Genomic DNA, 19911 nt, shown 5'->3' with positions numbered 1-19911 from the left:
AGCCAAACCTTGCATTTTTTTCTGAAATACGTTCTTGTCTCATATTGAAAATGCAGCTTTAACGTGGGTGTAGCATTGCTATAAGAAAGGCATATTTATAGAACCAATGTGATTTGAGAAAATGCAAAGTCATTATATGACAACTTAAAGCAAAAGAGAGGTGAAGAATCTAAAACTGTAAAATTTAATGGCAGCAAAGGATGGTTTGCTAGTTTTGGAAAGGGGTTCAGCTTTAAAATTGTCAAGATAACAGGAGAAGCAGCCTCTGCCAAGCAAAAGGAGACAAATGAGTTCCCAGATGCCATGAAGATAATTATTGAGGGGAAAGGATATCTGCCTGAACAGGGTTTTAATACAGATGACAGTGCCCTATTCTGGAAAAAAACAAAAACAAAAACAAGATGACACAAAAGACATTTATTAGCAAGGAAGTAAACCAAGCACCAGAATGCAAGGCAGGAAGGGACAGGCTAACTCTACTGTTTTGTGTAAATGCAGTCAAGTTTACACTCAGGACTGACCTCATGTGTAGAACTGCCAAACCTTAAGCCTTGAGGGGACAAGATCAACACCCACTGACAGTTTTTTGGTTGTACAACAAGAAGGCCTAGACAACAAGAACACTTTTTCTGGATTGGTTCCATCAATGCTTTGTCCCTGAAGGCAGAAAATGCATTGCCAGTAAGGGACTGTCTTTTAAAATTCTTTTGATATTGGACAATGCTAGCCACCCAGAACCCATGAGTTCAACACTGAAGGTGTCAAAGTGGTCTACCAGCTTCCAAACCCAACATCTCTAATTCAGTCTCTCAATCAGGGGTCATAAGGAACTTCAGAACTCATTACACAGTTTTCTATGGAAAAGATTGTCAATACTAGGAAAGAGAATCTGGATAGAGAATGTCATGAAAGTCCAGAAGGATTACACTATTGAAGATGCCATTGTTGTTATAGAAAGAGCTGTGAAAGCCACCAAGCCCCAAACAATTCATTTCTTCTGGAGAAGACTGTGACCAGATGTTGCGAATGACTTCACAGGATTTAAGACAGAGCCAATCAAGGAAGTCATGAAAGGGATTATGGATACAGCAACATAAGGTGGGGGATAAAGTGTTTCAAAATATGAATCTTGGAGAAATTCAAGAGTCAATAGACACCACACTCGAGGAATTAATAGATGACCTGATAGAGATGAGTGCTTTCCAATCACTACTTGATGAGAAAGAAGATGTAGAAGAAGCAGTGCCAGAAAAAAAAATGGCCTTACACAATACAAGCCTCATAGAAAGGCTTCCAGTTATTTAAGACTGCTATTGACTTCTATTACGACATGAACCCTTATGGGAACTGAAACTAAAGCAAATGGGGAAGAAGGATTAGTACTGCATAAAAGCATTTTTAAATAAATCAAAGAGAAAAAAAGACAGTAATTATGATGTATTTCCATAAATTTATACCAAGTGTACCTGCCTCTCCTGCCTCCACTTCCACCCCCTCTACCTCTTCTGCTTCTGCCACCCTAAGACAGTAAGACAAACATCTACTCCTCCTCCACAGCCCACTCAATGGAAGACGATGAGGGTGGAGACCTTTATGATGATTCACTTCCACTTATACATACTCAACTTTTATTTTAGATTCAGGAGTACATGTGCAGCTTACCTGAGTATATTGTGTGATGCTGATGTTTGGGGCATGATTGCTCCCATCACCCAAGAACTGAGCATATTACCCAATAGTTTTTCAACTCCTGCATCCCTTCCTCTCCCCTTTAGTAGTCCATAGTGTCTATTGTTGTCATCTTTATGCCCATGAGTACCCACTATTTAGCTCCCACTTCTAAGTGAGAACACATGGTATTTGGTGTTCTGTGCCTGTATATATTCCCTTAGGATAATGACCTCCAGCTGCATCCATGTTGTTACAAAGGACATGATTTCATTCTTTTTTTATGACTGCATATTCCATGGTGTATATGTACCACATTTTCTTCATCCAATCCACTGTTGACGGGCACCTAGGTTGATTTCATGTCTTTTCTATTCTGAATAGAGCTGCAATGAACATACCAGTGCATGTGTTTCTTGGTAAAATGATTTTTTAAATATATGTATCCAGTAATGTAATGAGATTGCTGGGTCGAATGACAGTTCTGTTTTAACTTCTTTGTCAAATCTCCAAACTACTTCCCACAGGGGATGAACTAATTTGCGTTCCCACCACCAACAGTGTACAAGTGGTCCTTTTTCTCAGCAGCTTCGCAAGCATCTATTGTTTCTTGACTTTTTAATAACAGCCATTCTAACTGGTGTGAGATGGTATCTCATTGTGGTTTTGGCTTTCATTTCTCTGATGATTAGTGATGTTGGGCATTTTTTCATATGTTATGTTTTTAAATAACATTTTCCTTTCTCTAGCTTGCTTTATTGTAATAATACAGGATCTAATACTAATAACATCCAAAATATGTGTTAATTGACTGTTTATACTATTGGTAAGGCTTTTGGTAAATAGTTGGTTGTTAGTAGTTATGTTTTTCGAGAATCAGAAGATCTGTGTGGATTTTCTACTTCACAAGGGTTGGTCCCCTTCATTCCCACATTGTTCAGGGGTCAACTATACTAGCAATGAACAATTAAAAATTGGAATAAAAATATCACTTAAATAGCATCAAAAACATGAAATAGTTAGGAATATATCTGACAAAAATTATGAAAGACTGTACACTGAAAACTACAGAACACTGATGAGGCACTTAACATAAATAGATAATGTTAATGAATTGGAAAAATCAAAATTGCTAAGATGTTGTCTCTCCCCAGTTGATCTATAAATTCAATACAATCCCAATCAAAATCAAACTAACAAACTTATTCTAAAATCCATGTGGTAATGTAGCAGACCTACAATAGCAAAAACAATTTGAAAAAAATAGGTAACACTACCTCATTTCAAGATTATTACACAGCTATAGTAATCAAATATTTCACAAATATTTCAATGGAGCAGAATACAAAGTCTAGAAATACATGCACAGATGTATGAACAGCCAAGTTTTTACAAAGGTACAAGAAGTGCATTGGAAAAAAGGCCACTCTTTTCTACAGTTGAATATTCACATGCAAGAAAACAAGAAAAGACCTCCGCATCTTCCTACCAAAAACCTATAACCCCAGTTTAACCATGATAAAAACGTCAGGCAAACACAACTGACATTCTAGAGGAACATTCTACAGGACACCTGACCAGGACTGCTCAAAACTGCCCAAGTCACCAAAAACAAGGAAAGTCTGAGAAACCGTCACAGGCTGGAAGAGACTAAGGAGACATGATGACTACATTTCAGGTGGTATCAATGGGATCCCATAAAAGAACAGGGATATTAAGTAAAAATCAATGAAATCTGAAGGAAACAGACTTTAGCTCATCATAATGTGTCATATTGGTGAATGAGTTGTGATGGATGTGCCATAGAAACATAACATTTAACAATGGGGGAAACCGGATACAGGGTAGATAAGAATTCTCTGAACTATTTGTTGCAACCTTGCTATAAACCTCTATTTATTCTAAAATAAAGTATTTGTAAGAAAAGTCACTCAACGGACTGTGAGAAAATATTTGCAGGACCCCTGTGGATGCACATGGTGAAGGATTCATCAGAGGCATGATGGGAGCTGTCTGGATGATCTCTGCAAATGGTCTTGGAGTCTGATGCTGGAGATTAAGGACCCCAGGGTGGGTCTTCTGTTGAAGAGACTATTCTTTCCCATTTGAATGATCTTGACAACCTTATCAAAATTTGACATCTTATCAATTGGCCAAGAACGTATGGGTTTATTTCTGAATTCTCCATTCCATTCCATTGATCTATATGGAAAGATGTTGTTCAAGAAAATGGGGGAAATTTAATTATGAACTGGAAATGAGATAATATTAAAAAATTTTTACTGTCATAGATATGATAATGATATTGTGGCTATGTAACAAATGTTTCTTATTTTTTATATTTAATTAAGTATTCGGTGATGGAATGACATGCCAAGAATTTCTTTTTAAAATGACTAGATGGCATTCACAATTACTACAAAGAGAATAAAACACCTAGGAATCCAACTTACAAAGGATGCGAAGACCTCTTCAAGGAGAACTACAAACCACTGTTCAACGAAATAAAAGAGGACACAAAGAAATGGAAGAACATTCCATGCTCATGGATAGGAAGAATCAATATCACAAAAATGGCCATACTGCCCAAGGTAATTTATAGATTCAATGCTATCCCCATCAAGCCACCATTGACTTTCTTCACAGAATTGGAAAAAACTACTTTAAATTTCATATGGAACTAAAAAAGAGCCCATATAGCCAAGACAATCCTAAGCAAAAAGAACAAAGCTGGAGGCATCACGCTACCTGACTTCAAACTAAATCACAAGGCTACAGTAACCAAAACAGCATCATATTGGTACCCAAACAGATATATAGACCAATGGAACAGAACAGAGGCCTCAGGAATAACACCACATATCTACAACCTTCTGATCTTTGACAAACCTGACAAAAACAAGAAATGGGGAAAATATTCCCTATTTAATAAATGGTGCTGGGAAAACTGGCTAGCCATATGTAGAAAGCTGAAACTGGATCCCTTCCTTACACCTTATAGAAAAATTAACTCAAGATGGATTAAAGATTTAAATGTAAGACCTAAAACCATAAAAACCCTAGAAGAAAACCTAGGCAATACCATTCAGGACATAGGCATGGGCAAAGACTTCATGACTAAAACACCAAAAGCAATGGCAACAAAAGCCAAAATTGACAAATGGGATCTAATTAAACCAAAGAGCTTCTGCACAGCAAAAGAAACTATCATCAGAGTGAAAAGGCAACCTATGAAATGGGAGAATATTTTTGCAATCTATCCACCTGACAAAGGGCTCATATCCAGAATCTACAAAGAACTCAAAAAAATTTACAAGAATAAAACAACCCCATCAAAAGTGGGCAAAGGATATGAACAGGCACTTCTCAAAAGAAGACATTTATGCAGCCAACAGACATATGAAAAAATGCTCATCATCACTGGTCATCACAGAAATGCAAATCAAAACAACAATGAGATATCATCTCATGCCAGTTAGAATGGCGATCATTAAAAACTCAGGAAAGAACAGATGCTGGAGAGGATGTGGAGAAATAGGAACGCTTTTACCCTGTTGGTGGGAGTGTAAATTAGTTCAACCATTGTGGAAGACAGTGTGGCAATTCCTCAAGGATCTAGAACTAGAAATACCATTTGACCCAGTGATCCCATTACTGGGTATATACCCGAAGAATTATAAATCATGGTACTATAAAGACACATGCACACGTATGTTTATTGCAGCACTATTCACAATAGCAAAGACTTGGAACCAACCCAAATGTTCATCAATGATAGACTGGATTAAGAAAATGTGGCACATATACACCATGGAATACTATGCAGCCATAAAAAAGGATGAGTTCATGTCCTTTGCAGGGACACAGATGAAGTTGGAAACTATCATCCTCAGCAAACTATCACAAGGACAGAAAATCAAACAGTGCATATTCTCACTCATAAGTAGGAGTTGAACAATGAGAACTCATGGACACAGGGAGGGGAACATCACACACTGGGGCCTGTCGTGGGGTGGGGGGCTGGGGAAGGGATAGCATTAGGAGAAATACCTAATGTAAATGACCAGTTGATGGGTGCAGCAAACCAACATGACACATGTGTACCTATGTAACAAACCTGCACGTTGTGCACATGTGCCCTAGAACTTAAAGTATAATTAAAAAAAAGATTGACACAAATTTCTCTTTAAAAGTTTTCTTTAAAAAGACAGAAAAAAGGGATAGATGAATCAGTTCAGCGAAATAGTGAAAATTATTTAACCTAAGATTGATATATGGGTTGTCATGACACTAAGTCTCTCCTTTGTATAGGTTGGAAAACTTTGAAAATAAATACTTGAAGTAAACAGTTTTAGTGGGAGGCCTTAGTCTTGTCCACCAAAAGCTAACTTTGAATTTGGATCTTAAACTGGAGCCAGAAACTTAGAGGAATGGGGGAAACACAGATCTTTTCTTGCTCTGTAACCATATCCCATCCCCAGGTCTGCAGAGCTGAACCTACCATGGATGGTATAGACGAAGCCCGAATTCTTTTCACCTAAAACCAGTCATCAATTCTGTTGGAACTCACCAAAAATTCAAAGAGACTAGGAGTGACTTCCTCTTTCTCTCATTAAAACTATTTCACTGTTCTGCTGAATTATTTACACATCTTTAATCAACACACACACATTGGAATACTGAAATGTAAAAGAATGACCATACCAAAAGATAAAGTTTAAAAGTTTGTCCCCTCCAAATCTCACGTTGAAATTTGATCCCTGACGTTGGAGATGGGGCCATCTGCCATCTTTGTTAAAGTATTTAATTACATCCCTGGATGTAATTCTCCTGGATAGACTCAAGGAGCTTTTGTTACAGGAGATCTTCAAGAAATCCCCTGTGCAGGGTCTGGGACACTGCACACAAACACACCTGCACATACACAAACACATGCATGTGCAAACACATACTCTATCACTGAGTAATGCTTCCTTCTCATCAGGCAGATGAGACTCACACTCTGAATCCTGTTTCCCAGCAAGATGTAACCAACTGCATGCTTTTCCCAGACACATCCTGGCATCTGAAACAAGGAAGGAGCAATACGCAGTGTCCATCCTTCTTTCGATGACAGTTGACTTTTACTTTTGTGGTTGGGCCATATCCAAGGCTCTTTGACAGAAAGCCCTCTTTCAGATCTGAATTCCTCTGTGAGAATTCTGCTGGCTTTACGCATATAATCATAAATATATACATTAATATACATAACCTTCTGCAAGTATAAAAACTTTCATACATATATATTCTTTAATAGATATAGAAACATTTATTTCATATCTCATAAAAGATTTATAATCAAAATAAGTGAAACCATGTAGAGTTTAATGTTTCATTTTTTTATGGATATCTCCCTATCGTAGGTGATATAAAATCATATATACGTTTTTATATCTCTAAAGGCCTCTGGGTGACCCCTTGGGCCACAATAAACTCAGTGTGGGTTCAGGAAGTGGCAGAGCCTCACACTCGGCCAAAGGGTGTAGGGTGCAGGCAACACATGGGTGGTGCTTGGTACTGTAATTAGTGGAGGATAACGAGGAGAAAAGTGCTTTGATAAGTCCAACCTCTTAGAGTCCTGCAACTTGCATCTCCTCGCCTGGTCTTGCCATGAGCTGAAAGTCATGCCTAATTTTGAAAGGCCTGCAACTGTAGTCTTCCTGCTTTTTAGAAAGAGCATTATTTCACTTTCCTGTGAGATGGCTGAACGGTCACTCTTTCACCAACCATCTGCCAATGACAGATATGACTGTTACAAAGTCTACTGAACCTTATAAGAAGCCAGAACAATAGAGAAAAATGTATACTCCATCCCTAATAAAATAATAGAATGAGATGAGACACCAGGTGTTTCATCTGGATTTAGCAACTATGCGTTTGCCAAGAATCTTATTCTGGTATTTTTCAAGGATTTTTCAGTCACAAGCGACCAAATCCCTATTTAAACTGGCTACTCTAACAATATTACTCAATAATGTTTTGGAAGTATATGCTCCAGCAAAGCAAAAGAAGCAGTATAAATATCAGACAAGGGAATTACTTGCAGATGGTATTGCATATTGTACATCTAATGCATACTACAAAATAATAAGACCTGAATAAATAGTGAGACATACATATTCCTGAACAGGAAGATATAATAGCAAAAAGATACCAGTCTTCTCAATTCAGGAAAACCCTCTAACCCTACATGTAGGACTCTAGTCTACTAAGATAAAAGCAAGAATATAGAAATATATTCACACAAGGAAATTATTAAAGAATGTTTACATAGCCTTATTCATAAAAGCAAAAATGGAAAATGCCTAAACATATATCAATATTAATTGGTTAAAAGAACTACATAGCATCCAAAGTAAAAACTTTTATGCAATTATAAAAAGAACTTGTCAAATCTGTCTGTATTGGTGTATAAGGAATCTACAATTTATTGGCAAATGAAAAATGCAAGGTAAAGAAGAATATGTCCAGCACAGCATAAAATTTTATTTTAACAAAATAGGTATGAGAATTTACATTAGATATTGCATATAAATGAAACATTTTTTTATACTGAAAAGAATATACACAAAACTGATAAGAGCATTTCCTCTAGGGGTCAGAAAACTTAGGAAAAAGGGGAGTTTCATTTCTTGCTGTGGTTTTTGGTACTTTTCTAAACACAGTACTCAAAAATGTGGGCTAAATATGATCTATAATTTTTAAATTAAATATATACACCTAAAATACTTTTTTAAATGAAAAGAATGTATGCAAAACTGCTAAGAGCATTTGCTCTAGGGGGTCACATAGAATTAGCAAAAAAGGAAAGTTCAATTTCTTACTGTGGTTTTTGGTACTTTTCTAAACATGGTACTCAAAAATGTAAGCTGAATATGATCTACAATTTTTAAATTATATACACACACCTTCAAGAAGGGCAGTTTTATAAAATTTGATAACTGATGAGTACATAAATTGGCACAAAATAATTTGTTAAACTGGAAAGAAATTTGAAATGCAACAAATGAAAATGTCAAATCACAATTCAGTAAGGAATCTTTTTTTAATTTCCAAAGCCAGATTATTCCTAATGTGCTAAAGGAGAGGTGACTTACCATAGGCAATGGCTTTCCCTGATGGCAGTTGATACCACCAATGAAGATCATATTGGGCATCACGGGTTTGGGATAGTCCAAAACAAAGTCCGTTCGCAACAACCAAATTGATGTGTGGCTGTAGAGATCATATGCTGTGACAGGTGTTTGGAGAATTTCAGAGGCTATTTCTAGGGCATTTTTGAAAAAATACTGGCAAAATAAATGTTCCTCCAAGTGCATGATGTGGTTCCGTACTCTCTCCTTGAAACTCATGGCATCTGAGAACCCTAAGAGAATTCTGGGGACATAGGAAAGCGGAGCAGGGCACTGTGCACCTTCTTCAAGATAGTGGCAAGCTATTCCCCTGGCGAAGACCACAGAGGGGAGGGAGAAATATTTGGCAACAATTAAGCCACAGGCATCAAAAGGATCAAGAAACACCGCATCAAAAGAACTCTCCTTTAAGTATTCTACTAATTTTCGGTCATTAAACAAACTCCTGCAATGCGAAAAAAATAAGTCAAAAAAACCATTGGATGAACTCAGAAATAGAGAAAACAAGCTTTGTACTTGTGCTTTCCATTGAGCATCGGCGAAATCCATGAATTCCCGGTCCAGATCCTCCAGAGTGTATGAGGTTGAGTAAGTCTTCACTGTGCAATTCAGTGATTTTCCCAGTTGCCAACTCACCTCTGGCATAACTACAACCACCTCATGCCCCCTGAGGATAAGTTTCTCCACCACCGACTGCATGGTGAACCAGTGACTCCCATCCATGGGCACTACCAGCAGCTTCCCTGCCTCAGCAAAGCCACAGGTCAGCATCAGAGAAACACATAGGGGAAGGGGGCTGGTCCACCCTGTGCGGGCCATGAGAGAACTGCAGCCCGAGCCAGCAGCTGGGATTCTAAGCTGCTATGATACAGTAGGCGGAAGAAGTACAGGCACAAAACCTGACCCCAATAGAGGGCGTGTATTTATCCTGTCATAAAAAAAAAAAAAAATCACACTCACTGCCAATGATTTACTCATAAGAACAGGAATACATGAGTATCATTTTTTGAGATACCTACTTGTATGTATCTCATAAGAGTACTATAAGAGTAGCTTATGGTCTCTGCCTTGGACAGATCATGCCCAGTGCTGTAACGTGAGTTTAGAAACAGAATTACTAAGCAATGCTTTAGGACCTTGAATATTCAGAAAGATAAAGTGAAAGTAAATTTGAATAAAGCTAATATTTTTGGAATTCATCCCAAAGCAAAATTTAGATTTTAACTTTAGCCAACCAAATACTCTCTGTCCAGAAAGAAATTGGCATCCTATGTTCCAAGGAAAGACAGCAAGGCCCCTTAGCACCGACCTCCCAACTGGCAAGAAATTGGGGCTCACCTGCGTCTCTGCAATGCATAATCATTGCTGGTTGTCTTCTGCCATATTCAAACCCTGAGAGGCCTCTGAAATGCCAAAATGACATTGACAACCCTGCCTCCATGGACCATACCAGAGACTTGATGGAAAGTGACCATCACCTATTTTAACGACTTTCCTCAGATACATCACATGCAGTGGGGAGTCTCTAGCCCAGTCCTTGTGCGAGCACTCTGCCGGGCTGCCTTTCTGCGGCCGCTCTACTTCCACATTCTAAACATGCCATCACTCCAGTGCCCTCCTTCAGGAAAATATGTACTCGTCTCCCTCAGTCTACTGGGCACTCCCTGAGGTCAGTGGTGATGTCATCTTTGTGTTTTTACCCTCCTTTCACAGTAGCCATGCTATGTCTTTGATATAATTTGTATGTTTGTCCCCTCCATATATCATGGTCAAATATAATCCCCAGTGTTGAAGGTGAAGCATGGTGGGAGGTGTTTGGATCATGGGCATGGTTCCCTCATGAATGGCTTGGCACTGTCCTCCCAATAGTGAGTGATCTCTCAGGAGATCTGGTTGTTTAAACGTATGTACCAAAAACACTCTTTAGGATATTATCCAGGAGAACTTCTCCAGGCTAGCAAGACAGGCCAACATTCAAATTCAGGAAAAACAGAGAACACCACAAAGATACTCCTCGAGAAAAGCAACCCCAAGACACAGAATCATCAGATTCATTAAGGTTAAAATGAAGGAAAAAATGTTAAGGGCAACCAGAGAGAAAGGTCTGGTTACCCACAAAGGGAAGCCCATCAGACTAAAAGCAGATATCTCTGCAGAAACCCCACAAGCCAGAAGACAGTGGGGGCCAATATTCAACATTCTTAAAGAAAAGAATTTTCAACCCAGAATTTCATATCCAGCCAAACTAAGCTTCATAAGCGAAGGAGAAATAAAATCCTTTACAGACCAGCAAATGCTAAGAGATTTTGTCACCACCAGGCCTGCCTTAAACAAGAGCTCCTGAAGGAAGCACTAAATATGGAAAGGAAAAATGAGTACCAGCCACTGCAAAAACATACCCAATTGTAAGGACAATTGACACTATAAAGAAACTGCATCAACTAATGGGCAATATAACCAGCTAGCATCATAATGACAGGATCAAATTCACACAAAACAATATTAACCCTAAATGTAAATGGGCTAAATGCCCCAATTAAAAGACACAGACTGGCAAATTGGATAAACAGTCAAGACCCATCAGTGTGCTGCACTCAGGAGACCCATCTCACGTGCAAGACACACACATAGGCTCAAAATAAAGAGATGGAGGAATATTTACCAAGCAAATGGAAAGAAAAAAAAAGCAGGGGTTGCAATCCTAGTCTATGATAAAATAGACTTTAAATGAAGAAAGATGAAAAAAGACAAAGAAGGGCATTACATAATGGTAAAGAGATCAATGCAACAAGAAGTGCTACCCATCCTAAGTACATATGCACCCAATACAGGAGCACCCAGATTCATAAAGCAAGTTCTTACAGACCTACAAAGAGACTTAGACTCCCATACAATAACAGTGGAAGCTTTAACACTCCACTGTCAATATTAGATAGATCAATGAGACAGAAAAGTAGCAAGGATATTGAGGACCTGAACTCAGCTCTGGATCAAGCAGACCTAATAGACATCTACAGAATTCTCCACCCCAAATCAACAGAATATCCATTCTTCTCAGCACCACACTGCACTTATTCTAAAATTGACCACATAATTGGAAGTAAAACAGTCTCTCAGACCACAGTGCAATCAAATTAGGACTCAGGATTAAGAAACTCACTCATAACCGCACAACTGCATGGAAACTGAGCAACTTGCTCCTGAATAACTACTGGGTAAATAATGAAATTAAGGCAGAAATAAATAAGTTCTTTGAAACCAATGAGAACAAAGACACAACCTACCAGAATCTCTGGGACATGGCTAAAGCAGTGTTTAGAGGGAAATTTATAGCACTAAATACCCACAGCAGAAAGCAGGAAAGATCTAAAATCAAAACCCTAACATCACAATTAAAAGAACTAGAGAAGCAAGAGCAAACAAATTCAAAAGCTAGCAGAAGACAAGAAAAAACTAAGATCAGAGCAGAACTGAAGAAGATAGAGACACAAAATATGTTCAAAAAAATCAATGAATCCAGGAGCTGGTTTTTTGAAAAGATTAACAAAATAGATAGACCACTAGCCAGACTAATACAGAAGAAAAGAGAGAAGAATCAAATAGACACAATAAAAAATGATAAAAGGGAGATCACCACTGATCCGAGAGAAATACAAACTACCATCAGAGAATACTATAAACACCTCTACGCAAATAAACTAAAAAATCTTGGAGAAATGGATAAATTCCCAGACTCATACACCCTCCCAAGGCTAAACCAGGAAGTAGTCGAATCCCTGACTAAACCAATAACAGGTTCTGAAATTGAGGCAGTAATTAATAGCCTACCAACCAAAAAAAGCCCAGGACCAGATGGATTCACAGCCTAATTCTACCAGAGGTACAAAAAGGAGCTGGTTCCATTCCTTCTGAAACTATTCCAAACAATAGAAAAAGAGAGACTCCTCCATAACTCATTTTATGAGGCCAGCATCATCTTGATACCAAAACCTGGCAGAGACACAACAACAACAACACCAAAGTTCAGACCAATATCCCTGATGAACATCGATGGTGAAAATCCTCAATAAAATACTGCCAAACCGAATCCAGCAGCACATCAACAAGCTTATCCACCATGATGAAGTTGGCTTCATCTCTGGGATGCAAGGCTGGTCCAACATATGAAAATAAATAAATGTAATCCATCACATAAACAGAACCAATGACAAAAAACACATGATTATCCCCACAGATGCAGAAAAGACCTTCAACAAAATTCAACAGCCCTTCATGCTAAAACCTCTCAATAAACGAGGTATTGATTGAACATATCTCAAAATAATAGGAGTATTTTATGACAAACACACAGCCAATATCATACTGAATGGGCAAAAGCTGGAAGCATTCCCTTTGAAAACTGGCACAAGACAAGGATGCCCTCTCTCACCACTCCTATTCAACATAGTATTGGAAGTTCTGGCCAAGGTAATCAGGCAAGAGAAAGCAATATAGGGATTCAAATAGGAAGAGAGGAAGTCAAATTGTCTCTGTTTGCAGATGACATGATTGTATATTTAGAAAACCCCATCATCTCAGCCCAAAATCTCCTTAAGCTGATAAGCAACTTCAGAAAAGTCTCAAGATACAAAAATCAATGTGCAAAAATCACAGGCATTCCTATACACCATTAACAGAAAAACAGAGCCAAATCATGAGTAAACTCCCATTCACAATTGCTACAAAGAGAATAAAATACCTAGGAATACAACTTACAAGGGATGGGAAGGACCTCTTCAAGGAGAACTACAAACCACTGCTCAAGTAAATAAGAGAGGACACAAACAAATGGAAAAACATTCCACGCTCATGGATAGGAAGAATCAATATCGTGAAAATGGTCATACTGTCCAAGGTAATTTATACATTCAATGCCATCCCCATCAAGCTACCATTGAATTTCTTCACAGAATTGGAAAAAAACTACTTTAAAGTTCATATGGAACTAAAAAAGAGCCAGTATAGCCAAGACAATCCTAAGCAAAAAGAACAAAGCTGGAGGCATCACGCTACCTGACTTCAAACTATACTACAAGACTACAGTCACCAAAACAGCATGGTACTTGTTCCCAAACAGATATATAGACCAATGGAACAGAACAGAGGCCTCAGAAGTTATGCCACACATCTACAACCATCTGACCTTTGACAAACCTGACAAAAACAAGCAATGGGGAAACGATTCCCTATTTAATAAATGGTGTTGGGAAAACTGGCTAGCCATTTGTAGAAAACTGAATCTGGACCCCTTCCTTACACCTTATACAAAAATTAACTCAAGATGGATTAAAGACTTAAACATAAGACCTAAAACCATGAAAACCCTAGAAGAAAACCTAGGCGATAACCATTCAGGACGTAGGCATGGGCAAAGACTTCATAACTAAAACACCAAAAGCAATGGCAACCAAAAGCCAAAATTGACAAATGGGATCTAATTAAACCAAAGAGCTTCTGCACAGCAAAAGAAACTATCATCAGATGGAACAGGCAACTTAAAGAATTGGAGAAAAGTTTTGCAATCTATCCATCTGACAAAGGGCTAATATCCAGAATCTAAAAGGAACTCAAACCAATTTACAAGAAAAAAACAACCCCATCAAAAAGTGGGCAAAGGATATGAACAGACACTTCACAAAAGAAGACATTTATATGACCAGCAAACATATCAAAAACAGCTCATCATCACTGGTCATTAGAGAAATGCAAATCAAATCCACAATGAGATACCATCTCATGCCAGTTAGAATGGCGATCATTAAAACTCAGGAAAGAACAGATGCTGGAGAGATTGTGGAGAAATAGGAACACTTTTACACTGTTGGTAGGAGTGTAAATTAGTTCAACCATTGTGGAACACAGTGTGGCGATTCCTCAAGGATCTAGAACCAGAAATATCATTTGACACAGCAATCCCATTACTGGGTATATACCAAAGGGCTTATAAATTATTCTACTATAAAGATGCATGCACACGTGTGTTTATTGCAACACTATTCACAACAGCAAGGATGTGGAACCAACTCAAATGCCCATCAATGATAGACTGGATAAAGAAAATGTGGCACATATACAACATGGAATACTATGCAGCCATAAAAAAGGATGAGTTCATGTCCTTTGCAGAAACATGGATGAAGCTGGAAACCATAATTCTCAGCAAACTAACACAGGAACACAAAACCAAATACCACATGCTCTCACACATAAGTGGGAGTTGAACAATGAGAACGCATGGACACAGGGAGGGGAACATCGCACACCAGGGCCTGTTGGGGGGTGGGGGGTCTAGGGGAGGGATAGCTTAGGAGAAACACCTAATGTAGATGTCAGGTTGATGGGTGTAGCAAACCACCATGGCACATGTATACCTGTGTAACAATGTTCTGCACATATATCCCAGAACTTAAAGCATTTAAAAAGAAAGAAAAGTGTAAGAGCAGGAAAAAAAAAAATGCATGTGGCACCAGGGCATATGTTTACCTATGTAACAAACCTGAACATCTTCCACATGTACCCCAGAAATAAAAAAAAATTAAAAAGAAATTATGTGCCATCTCTCCTGTCTCTCTCTTGCTCCTGCTCTTGCCATGTGACACGCCAGCTCCCCATCACCTTCTGTCATGATTGTAAGCTTCCTGAGGCCTCACCAGAAGATGCTAGCACTGTGTTTCATATAAAGGCTGCAAAACTGTGAGCCAATTAAACCTCTTTTCTTTATAAATTACCCAGCCTCAGGTATCCTTTACAGCAATCCAAACAGACAAATACAGCCTTGCACAAAGAAAATCAACCGGAATATTTGTTGCACTGGACAGAATTATATTCTGCAGGTTTTCTTGATACCTTCATGGACGAGCTAAGCAGTGTGTGTCAGGCAACACCTTAAAGAACATTCAGTGAGAGATTCCGCAGAAAACCTCAGGGTATAATCCTTGTAGGAGCACAAGATGGCTCCTTTCAGGACACTCTAACTGGTACTAGACATTTGCTTAGTCATCTTTTCTTTTGGTGACTGGGGCACTTGCAGATGACTGTCCTTGAAAAATAAACATGACGGTCAGTGATCTACCTCCCCTGGAGGCTTACTTCAGAATGGAAATCAATGAAATGGAAAATGCGTTTAAAAAACAGGCAAAATTAATGAAACCAAAGCTGGTTTGTTGAGAAAATTAATGAAACCAAAGCTGCTTTGTTGAGATCAATTAATTTGGTAAAGCTCTAGCCACCTTGATCTGAAAAAAAAAAGAGAGAAGAAATAAATTATCAATATCAGGAATGAGAGAGGTGGTATCACCATAGATTCTACAGATATTAAAATGCTAAGAGAATATCATGAACAAATTTATGCCCAAAAAATCTACAACTTAGATGAAATGGGCACATTTTGTTAAAGAGACAAATTGCTAGACTATTCACAAGAATAAATACATAACCCCAATAGAACTAACCTGTATCTGTTCAATTGAATTTGTATTTGTAATTCAAACCTTCCCACACAAAACAAAGTGAAGCTCAGATGACATCACTGATGAATCCATCAAACATTGAAGGAACAAATAATACCAATTATTCACAAACTAGTCCCAAAAACTGAAGCCCAGGGGATTTCCTAATACATTTTATGGGACCAGCATTATCACAGTACCAAAACCAGACAAAGACATTATGAGATAAAAAAAATTACAGACCTTCATGGCTTTAGATTCAAAAATTTTAAACAAAATATTATTAAGTCAAATTCTGTAATATTTTAAAATAGTTACTACATAAAAAAAAATTATACACCATATCCAAAAGGGGTTTATCCTAGGAATGCAAGGCTGGTTTGACATGGTACCACTATGTTCATAGCAACATAACTCACAACAGCCTATAAGTGGAAACAACCCAAGCAAAAATGTGGTGTATATATACAGAATGCAATATTATTAGCCTTAGAAAGGAAGAAAATTCTGACATGCTAACATGAGTGAACCTTAAGGACATTGTGCAGAGTGAACTAAGCTGGTCACAAAACGACAAATGCTTTATGATTCTACTTATGTGAGGTATCTAAAATAGTCAAATTCATAGAATAAAAGAGTTGAATGCTTGTTGACAAGGGCTGAGAGGTGGGGGGAACAGAGAATTATTTTTTAAGGGGTCCAAAGTTTCAGTTTGGGAAGATGAAGAGAGTTCTGGAGATGAATGGTGGTGTTGGTTGCACAGCAACGTGAATGTACTCAATACTGAACTGTGCACCTAAAGTGGTGAAGATGATATATATTATGCTATGTGTATTTCACCACAATTAATGATAAAATAAATAATTTTTATAAATCATTTAAAGTAACATACCATATAAATAAACTAAAAGTGTATAAGCATATAATTACCTAAATAGGTATGGAAAAAGTGTTTGACAAAAATCCAAAATCCATTTCTGATAAAAAAAAAAATTCTCAACAAACTAGGGGAAAAAAAGGGAAGTATCTTAAACTAATGAAGGACATCTTGGAGGAACCCACAGCTAACATCATCTTTAATAGTGAAAGACTGAATGCTCACTCCTCAGATCATGCCAAGGACTGAGGGGCTGTTACCGCTTCTATTCAACATTGTTTCTGCAGGCTACTAACCATAACCCTAATCTAAGGAAGAGAGGCAAACACAAGGATTCAGGGCAAGAAGGGATAAACTGACTCTACTGCTTTGTGTAAATGCCATTGGATTTAAAATAGGACTGCCCGCATCTATAAACCTGCTAGCCTCCACACCTTGAAGGGAAAAGATCAATACCCACTACCAGTTTTTTTGTTGTACAAGAAAGCCTCGACAAGAACACTTCTTCTGGATTGGTTCTACATTGCTTTGTCTTGCCAGTAAGAGACTGTCTTTGAAAGTTCTTTTGATTTTGGACAATGCCCCTAGCCGCCCAGAACCCACGAGTTCAACACTGAAGGTTTCAAAGTGCTCTACCTGCCTGCAAACCCAACATCTCTAATTCAGCAACAAAAGTTGCGGGATATGGTCTTTCAAGATATGGATCTGTGAAAAATTCAAGAGCGAATAGACACCACACCAGAGGAATCAGCAGACGATGACTTGAAGGAGATTGGTGCTTTTGAGTCTGTACCAGGTACTAAAGAAGCCACAGAAGAAGCAGTGCCAGTAAACAAACTGCTATCAAAACCAAGGAAGGCCGGAAGCGGTGGCTCATGCCTGTAATCCCAGCACTTTGGGAGGCCGAGGCCGGCGGATCACAAGGTCAGGAGATCAAGACCATGGTGAAACCCCGTCTCTACTAAAAATACAAAAAAAATTAGCCGGGCGCAGTGGCGGGCGCTTGTAGTCCCAGCTACTCGGGAGGCTGGGCCAGAGAATGGCGTGAAGCCGGGAGGCGGAGCTTGCAGTGAGCCGAGACCGCGCCACTGCACTCCAGCCTGGGCGACAGAGCAAGACTCCATCTCAAAAAAAGAAAAAAAAAAGAAAAAAAAACACAAGGAAAGTCTGAAAAACTGTCACAGGCTAGAGGAGATGAAACAAATGTGATGAGCAAATGTCATGTGGTATCCTGGATGGGATCCCAGAAAAGAACAAGGACATTAGGTGAAAATTAATGACATCTGAAGAAAACATAGACCTTAGTTCATCATAATATGTCAATGTTGGTTAATGAGTTGTGATAAATGTGCATAGTAATCCAAGATTTATCAATAGGGGAAACTGGCAAAGGATATATGGGAATTCTCAGTGCTGTTTTTTGCACTGTTGCTTTAAATCTAAATTTATTGTAAAATAAAAAGTCTATTTTTAAAAAGACATCTATGTTTTTTCATGAGCAAAGATTTCAAAAGACAGTAACCAAAGAAGGTACACAGACGGCAAACAGGCACATGTAAGTATGTTCAACATAATTAATGATTAGGGAAATCAAACTAAAACTGAGGTTTAATAGTTGCAATGAAAAAGACTGACCGTATCAAATGATATAGCTGAGTTATCTGTCCCTCCCAAATCAAGTGTTGAAATTTGATCTCTAATGTTGAAAGTGGGGCTTAGTGGGAGGTGTTTGGGTGGATCCCTGATGAATGACCTAGTGCCCCCTCCCAGTAAGGAGTGAACTTCCCATCTATTCGTTTCAGCAAGACCTGATTATTAAAAAGAGCCTGGTACCTGCCTCCTTTTTCTCCTGCTTCTCTCTCTCTAGCCATGTGATCAGCACCCTCCACCCTCACCTTCTGCCATGAGTGGCAGCAGCCTGAGTCTCTCGCCAGATGTGGATGCTGGTGTCATACTTCTTGTACCCTGAATGAACCACAAGCCAAATAAACACGTTTTCTTCCTAAATTAACCAACCTCAGGTATTCCTTTATCGCAATGCAAACGGACTAAGACATCCAGTGTTGGTGAGTGTGAACAGCTGGACCTCTCATATGCTTGTGGTGGGAGGGCACCTTGGTCTGGCCGCTTGTAAATGTTGTCTGGCAAATTCTCAAAAAGGTAACCATACACCTACCATAAGTCACAGCTATTCCACTGTTGGGTATTTATCCATAAGAATAAAATACTTCCTGTATTGTGTGTATTGTTTAATTTTCTGTATATTATGATATTTTCACATCTTAAAAATCCCTTTCTGGTAGGGATGCATGGGTCAGCCAATTATTAGAGATAGCAAAAGGCCTGCCCTTAGAGCTCAGAGACCACTGAAATTATTCAAACCAACCAATGCTAAACTGTTTCTCCTGCCCTATCTTGCCTTTCCTGAAGAAACTCCAGTAGAGCTATGGTCTAGCCTCTACCCTCATTCCTATTCCTTCTGCCTCCTGTATTTCAAGTCAAAAAGTGTACAAGGTACTACTTTGCCACAGCCACTACTTCCATTCTATAGCAGTCAGGGTTCAATGAGAGAAGTAAAGCTGCTGGGGATCCACATGATGAAGAATTCATCAGAGGCTACGAATATGGAAATATAGTAATGTAAAGAAAGTATTAAAGAGTGTTTACACACTAATGTGCATAAAGACAAATTTGGAAAATGCCTAAA

General features: G+C 38.5%; 1 pseudogene; it reads right to left on the bottom strand.

Annotated features, from left to right (window-relative positions):
* Nucleotides 1-8643: 8643 nt before the first annotated feature.
* LOC100611352 (UDP-glucuronosyltransferase 1-8 pseudogene) lies at nt 8644-12954 on the bottom strand (annotated as a pseudogene).
* Nucleotides 12955-19911: the final 6957 nt, after the last annotated feature.

This window comes from Pan troglodytes, chromosome 13 (genome assembly GCF_028858775.2).
Source record: "Pan troglodytes isolate AG18354 chromosome 13, NHGRI_mPanTro3-v2.0_pri, whole genome shotgun sequence".
Taxonomy (NCBI): Eukaryota; Metazoa; Chordata; class Mammalia; order Primates; family Hominidae; genus Pan; species Pan troglodytes.
Note: the sequence above shows the minus strand (reverse complement) of the source record. Positions and strands in the feature narration are given on the sequence as shown.